Source organism: Pygocentrus nattereri, chromosome 1 (genome assembly GCF_015220715.1).
Source record: "Pygocentrus nattereri isolate fPygNat1 chromosome 1, fPygNat1.pri, whole genome shotgun sequence".
Lineage (NCBI taxonomy): Eukaryota > Metazoa > Chordata > Actinopteri > Characiformes > Serrasalmidae > Pygocentrus > Pygocentrus nattereri.
Window position 1 is genome coordinate 2202115 of NC_051211.1, and position 7886 is coordinate 2210000.

Sequence of the window (7886 nt, forward strand, 5' to 3'; positions counted from 1 at the left end):
TCATATGAACATTATAGAGCTTTTTAAATGAAACAGTAGAAGCCGTATCGCCCCCTACGCTTCCTGTAGAGTATTACAGTCTGTCAGAGCGACTGTGTGGATCATATGAACATTATAGAGCTTTTTAAATGAAACAGTAGAAGCCGTATCGCCCCCTACGCTTCCTGTAGTGTATTACAGTCTGTCAGAGCGACTGTGTGGATCATATGAACATTATAGAGCTTTTTAAATGAAACAGTAGAAGCCGTATCGCCCCCTACGCTTCCTGTAGTGTATTACAGTCTGTCAGAGCGACTGTGTGGATCATGTGAACATTATAGAGCTTTTTAAATGAAACAGTAGAAGCCGTATCGCCCCCTACGCTTCCTGTAGTGTATTACAGTCTGTCAGAGTGACTGTGTGGATCATGTGAACATTATAGAGCTTTTTAAATGAAACAGTAGAAGCCGTATCGCCCCCTACGCTTCCTGTAGTGTATTACAGTCTGTCAGAGTGACTGTGTGGATCATGTGAACATTATAGAGCACTTTAATGTAAACCATTAACATTACATTAATATATCCTCAATGTGCTTGAAGATCAACCTGCATTATTTTTTAACCAAAATAATCATTTAAATAACGATCCAGTATCTATAGAAACTGAGTGGTCAGGGGAATTCCCCTTTAATGCAGTTGGAGCGAGTTAAGAGATGTTTTTTGGGCTGTGTTTACTGAAAACATCTGGGTGACTATTGAATTCTGTTGTTTGTTTGCAGTGTTAGCCTTGTACCATCAGCGCTAAACTAAAGAACCAAAATTTGGAGGCCAAATATTTTTTGACTGATCGACCACAGCTGAGATAAGTGGAAAATTCTGGAAGTTTGACTTTCCCTGAACTGTTCCTTGATGAATGATATAGTGCACAGCTTTGGACTGAACTGTGTGTGTGTGTGTGTGTGTGTGTGTGTGTGTGTGTGTGTGTCCTGGTTTATGACAGTTTCTCATAGACTTCTGCCTGTGTTTATATTACAGCCACTGAGAGATTTAAGTGCCACTAAATAGGATGTTATTGCAGTCTCTCTCTCTCTCTCTCTCTCTCTCTCTCTCTCTCTCTCTCTCTCTGTCTCGCGCTCTCTGTCTCTCTCTCTCTCTCTCTCTCTCTCTGTCTCTCTCTGTCTCTCTCTGTCTCTCTCTCTCTCTCTCTCTGTCTCTCTCTCTCTCTGTCTCGCGCTCTCTGTCTCTCTCTCTCTCTGCCCGAAGACGCAACAGCAATCAGCTCAGTCCTTCTCTAAGTAAATGGCCTGCCAGTGCTCGGGTGACCCTGAGACAACCCCATGTGCGATAAGAGGAAATCATTTTTGATAAAAAGAAAAAGAGGCGTTTTCAGTGATTCACAGCAGTCACACACAAAGGAGACTCCAGCTCACTGACTCATCCACAGAGAGAGAGAGAGAGAGAGAGAGAGAGAGAGAGAGAGAGAGAGAGTGAGTGAGCGAGCGAGAGCGAGAAAGCGAGCATGAGAGAGTGAGCGAGAGAGAGAACGAAAGAGAGCGAGCGAACGAGAGAGCGAGCGAGCATGAGAGAGTGAGCGAGAGAGAGAACGAGAGAGAGCGAGCGAGCGAGCGAGAGCGAGAGAAGGAGAGCGCGAGAGATCGCGAGAGAGCGAGAGAGAGCGAGAGCGAGAGCGAGAGAGAGAGAGAGAGAGTGAGAGAACGAGAGAGAGCGAGAGAGAGAGAGAGCGCGCGAGAGCTTGAAGCTGCAGCAGATGCAGTCTGTGATGATTAACTCAGTCCACAGTGTTTCCCATAAACATCTACGACACCGTCAGCCTGACAGACTCTGTCACAGCCTTAACGTCTCCTGACCGCTCAGTGGGCTCACAGTCAGCTCCTTAAAGCTCAGCCTAGTGCAGAAATGATGCCAGATTAATGCGCCTCTCTCTCCGATTGTCACCGCGGCTCTGAAAACAGGGCGTCAGCGCTGCTCGGCCCAAAACGAAGCGCTCTGGTTTAGAGCCGCTTCCTCTGCTCAGCCCATTAGAGAATCAAAGGCCATTGTGTGATTTCACTAATGTAAACGTCAGAGAGAGTGAGAGCGAGAGAGTGAGAGAGAGAGAGAGAGAGAGAGAGAGAGAGTGAGAGAGAGAGAGAGAGAGAGAGAGAGAGAGCGAGAGAGAGCGAGAGAGAGAGAGAGAGAGACAGAGAGCGAGCGAGAGAGAGAGAGAGAGAGAGAGAGAGAGAGAGAGAGAGAGAGTGAGAGAGAGAGCGAGAGAGTGAGAGAGTGAGAGAGAGAGAGAGAGAGAGAGAGAGAGAGAGAGAGTGAGAGAGAGAGAGAGAGAGAGAGAGAGAGCGAGAGAGAGCGAGAGAGAGAGAGAGAGAGACAGAGAGCGAGCGAGAGAGAGCGAGAGAGAGCAAGAGAGTGAGAGAGAGCGAGCGAGAGAGAGGGCAAGAGCTGCTCCATTCACAGCTTTTCCACATTGGTTACACCATAAGACCAAAAGTATGTGGACACCTGACCATCACACCTATGAGCTTGTTGGACGTCCCATTCCAAAAACATGGGTGTTAATATGGAGCTGCCTTTGAGTGGTAACACCTTCCACTCTTCTGGGAACCTTTCCGCAAGATCTTGGAGTGTGTCTGTGGGCGTTTCAGTCAAAAGAGCATTTGTGAGGTCAGGGTTGGACGAGGGGGCCTATCCCAGATCATCCCAAAGGTGTTGGATGGGGTTGAGGTCAGGGCTCTGTGCAGGAAATTCATTCAGAGTGGTTTGGTTTGAAATGGTTGACTCAGATTTCTTAATAGGTGTGGTGATAGGAGCCCGGGGTCACCATGGCCCAGTCCCATTTCTTATTACCCCTACCCCGTGTTTTCGAGTGTTGCCCCTTGTTCCTGAGCTACAGGGCAGTGGTTGAGATCTTCCTCTGAAATGAGCCCCTCTAATAAAAGAGCATCACTTCATTAACAGCTACTAGCGCCGCTCTGTAGGCGACCCTGCCCGTCTGCAGGGACAGCAGAGGAGGGGAAAGTTCAGCTCCTCACTGCTGGGCTTTAGTTACATTTAGGGATCATACGCCTTCAAAGAGGGGGGCAGTTATTTATTATCACCCCCCCTAATTCTTCAGTGATATGAAGCTGAAGTCAGATATTCTCCAGATTCTCGCTCTAATGTTCCCGTTCCACCTTAAATGGAGCAGCAGGTACATTCTGGCGCTTCAGACTATTTAAGGTGGAATGGAAAAGTTAGCTACCTAGCTACTGAAACATTATCACTACTGGTAGCGATTTTTTATGCGCATCATAAAGGAAATGAACATAATACACTGAAAAATCATTAAACTAAGAATAATCGTAGTGATTATGGTGACTTTTAAAGAGAAAAGTCTCACGTTTGTGGGTTTCTTTGGTCTTTGTTCTGCCGTCTTGCCTCACTCTGTTTGAAGTGTCTCTGAAAAACCTTTGAGGGGTAGGGCTGAGTGGTAGGGGCGAGGGGTGAGATGGGATTGCGCCCTGGATTGGACTATATGTCTAAGGCTACGTTCATATCACCAGACAGAAGTGCCAGAAATCTGACTTTTCTTGCCTCAACGTGTCACAGATCTGATCTTTTCTAATCAGGTCTGAGCCACTCTCTCATATGTGGTCCTAGTTTGGCGACCTTAATGATAACGCACAGGCCCGAACAGTTGAAGGGGAAACAGGACCTGGACAAGAGCCACAGTGTATGCAAGTTGTGTCACACTAAACTAAAATATTGTGGAAATACGACAAACGCAAGAAACTTTTTACACATTTCTACCAAGCGGAGGAAGAAAACCGCACAGTTGTAGTTGCTGCCAACCAGAGGACCATCAAGCAATCGATCTCAAAGCCTCCACCCAACTCGGAATTACAAACTCTACCACAACTTTTACTGCCAAGGATTTGCATCCATACTCAGCCGTTGAGGCAGCGTCCCATCTCGAAGATATTTCACTGACCCCCCACCTCACCCCTTCCAGCTATAGCATGGGACAGCTATAGCGTGACGTGTGGACGTCCACTGCCACAGCATCTCACCGTAACCGCGCATTTCATCACAGATGAGTGGCGGCAGCGTCTCGTGTGCTCCAAACAAGGGCAGTGAATGAGAGCCGTCCAGTTCACTTGTTTCTGTTTGATTTATTAATAGGATACTGGAAGTAAATTCCACTGGAAGTACTGAGTCGTCACACAGTGAGAAAAAAAAAAAAGATGCATCGATGATCGATAATAAATCACATCACAGCCCTCTGAATCGAATCATGAGGGGTCTAGAGATTCCCACCCCTACCACGGTTGATTTCCGTGAGGACTCTGTCACCGGCGCAGCTCTACAGCCCGTCCTGTGCATCACATCAACATCACTGAAAACCTATGTTCTGAACTCAAACAGCAGGGGGCGCTAATCAGCCTCAACTCCCATGATGCCGTGCAATGGTAGACATCTGTGCGAGAGCACTTGCGCACAGATCAGTTCTAATTTATCACAATTAGCCATCGGGTAAGGTCTCATGAGCACAGCCAGCCTTTCTGTGTGGCAGCGTCCTCGGAGACCTCTCCGGGCTGGCTGTGCTGTTTTCTGTGTGATAAAAGCCCAGCTAAGCCCACCTTAGTGCAGAGTGTGCAACTATCCATGTCCTGTCCTTCAACATGCGCCTCTACGCAGTGACCGCCAGCCACCGCAGCGAGGGGCACGTACTGTAGCCTTTCTCGCCCCCAATCACCACCACACACACTCCCACGCGAGGCCGGCGCGAGGTCGGCCTCAGGGTTAAATTACCCTCACCCTCCCTCTCCCTCGCTCGCTCGACGCTCAGCAATTCCCCTGCTGATGTGTGTCTGGGACTTTGGGTGGTACAAACGGACCACCGAGGTTACCACGCGCTGGAGCAGATGCTTTCTGAAATTACACAAGACCATTCAGGGTGATATCGACTGTTATATGGGGTTTTAATTGTGGCCATGCGATTAAAGCCGAAAAAGACTTGTGCTGTTCAGTTACAGTAACGAGGTGGACGATATGGCAAAAATATCACATCACGATATTTCATGACACACAATGCATATCGCGATATTTTGTGTTAGCAAGATTTTTTTAAATCTGCCTTCAAACACTGGTTCTTATTCAACTGTCACACACAATATGTACTACATACTGAAAAAAGCATACTGTTTATTATAATAAGGGTAACACGTGGCCTTACTGTCCACTTCTAGTCACGAAAAAAGGAGGTGCTGACCGCCTCAGTTTCAATCAGTTTCACACGCATTTACTTTACTAAGTTTATATAGAGACTTTTTAATTTAATAGGGATTTATTAATAATCCTTCCTTTTTCTTCTTATTTATCATCATACTTCATATTACTGAGGTAGGGAGCTAAAATATTTACACAGATCAGATTTGATCAGACCAAGAATGTGACACAATGGAAATAAATAAATAAATAAAAAATGCTTCTGTAATAGGAACATACTTAAAATACAGCTGGACCTCTGTAGTGGATATTAAGGTTGTAACAATGTAAACAATTCAGAATTCAATTTAATGCAACACAACAACTCAATTAAATTTTCAATGTTTTGTATGTTAAAATTGATAGAAATGATTAGCTACTTCACTGATCAGTTTGGCTCAGATAACTTATAAGAACTTATAACCAATTTTTATAAAGCCCAGTCATTTGAGTGCGAGAGCGAGTGAGAGCGAGAAGCATGGCGGCGGTAGTTTTCAATTTCAATGGCCTTGCAATTCATTCAAATTCAATTAAAGAAAGCATTAGATGTTAATATGGTAACTTTCATGGGGGATACGCTTTATTTACCCAGGTTTATGTTTGAATCCCCCCCCTCCCCCCAAATACATGCACCCCTGTTACCACAACTGCCTCCTGCATGCCTCACTGTTCCAGTACCTTCAATTAGGGCTGCAGCTAATGATTATTTCATTGTCGATCAATCAGTTGATTGTTTTCTCGATAAATCGATGAGTTGCTTGGTCTATAACGTATCAGAAAATGGTGAAAAATGTTGATCACTGTTTTCCAAAGCCCAAGATGATGTCTTTTCTTGTCCACCTCCAAAAGATACTCAGTTTGGTGTCACAAAGGAGTAAAGAAACCAGAAAATATTCAAATTCCAGAAGCAGGAATCAGAATTAAATTTTTTTTATTAATTACTGAAACCAAATAATCAGCTACCAAAATAGTTGTCAACTAATCGATTAATTGATTACCTGTTGCAGCTCTACTTTCAAGCATGATTACATACACTTTACCACTCGAAAGCCTGGAATCAATGTTTTCAATCATATCAAGCTAAACTGGCTGCAGATCCACTTAGAACATTCCGTCCATCCATCCAGAACGCGTTCAGGATGATGAGCGAAGCCGTACACCACTCTAAAATCAGCGATTCCAAATGGGAATTCCACCACATTCTCAAACTTTTCGCTCCAGAGTGGTTTGGTGTGAAGTGTTTCATGGGTGATGGGAACCAGGGGTCGCCATGACAACAACGCAAGCACAGACATTTTATTTACCATCCAGAACCACCAGAGAACCCACACGAGAGTTTTATTCTTAGAGGCGAATCAGCGAGAAAAGTGTCTCGAACCAATCGTAAAACAACGTTTCCTGCCTGTGAGGGAGCTTTTAGAGGGGGACGTCTGGTTCCCATCACCACCACTATCAAACGAACGTTGGAAAACTGGTGGAACTCCCCTTTAAGTCTGTAGAGCTCACAGCTCTCCTCCGTCCGATTGTGGTCGTGTACATCACATAAAACAGGCCAGCGCCAAAATCAGATAACGACCGCGCTATTAGCGTCCGTGTGCGGCTCGTTCTGTTAACGATGAGCCACAATTACACCGGCACATCATCCGTGAACGTAAACAGACACGATCTGTGCAGATAGGATCTAACACCCATTACCTTCATCCAGCGTCCACCGTTTCTCCCACTGACTCAGCGCAGAGTAAACGTAAGAGCAGCCACTGCGCGGCCTAATTGGGCCTTAAGTGATTGCGAAAGCATGCGGCTCACGATGAACCCTCTTCCCTCGCACTCTCTCCCGACCTCTGAGGAAACACTGTTTCTCGCCAGTGCTCGACGGAGCCTGGAAGTCCCCGACGGTACGCAGCGATTTGATGGAACGCTGCCTTCCAGTGTTGATGTGGAGCCGATACAGGAGTGAAAACAGGGGCCTCTATCAAAGACCCTCAGCACGTCTCGGCTCCCAGCCGCCGAACTCGTATCAGGCATCGCGAAGCCGAGCCGAACGAGAGCAGAGGAGATTCATTTGGACGTGAAATGACTTGTAGGAGGCGGCGGAGCTGCTAATGCATCAAGGCGAGCATGTGTGTCGAATCAGCTGCGGCGAAACTGATGATTAGATGGGGAACAGTGCAGATTAGCACCTCGCTATGAATGTCGTTTTACAGGCGCAGGTATCTGTCCCACTTAAAATCGAGCACATTCGTCTTCTTTCACGGCTGGAATCGATTTAAAGGGCTCATATAATGGAAAACCACTGACATAAGAGCTTTAATGCGGTTAATGAGGAAAGTTTCGTCACCGTTTAGGGCTTAAAGTGCTCCGTTCGCTCGCCGGCCCGCAAAACTGGAAAACGGCCTGTTTCCGTCGCAATACTTTGTGATGTCACATTGTCTGTACAGCACTTTAGCTCCACCCATTCACGCTAAAGAGACCAATTTCAGCCCAGTCTGTTTTTTGAACGAGGCACAGCCAATCAGAGCACAGCTCATTTACATATACATCAGTCTTGAAGACAAAGTAACAAAGACAGGCTGTTTAATTGTAAGGGATGAAGAGGAGACGGGAAAACGATGCGACTGGGCTTCAAAATATTGTATGGTCAAGTAAAAT

At 46.1% G+C, this 7886-nt stretch overlaps 1 protein-coding gene across 5 annotated transcripts in view; it reads right to left on the bottom strand.

The window, feature by feature from the left end:
- Positions 1 to 7886, bottom strand: part of ptprua (protein tyrosine phosphatase receptor type Ua) — a 430978-nt gene that overhangs the window by 420128 nt on the left and 2964 nt on the right. The gene's annotated exons all lie outside the window — the stretch shown is intronic.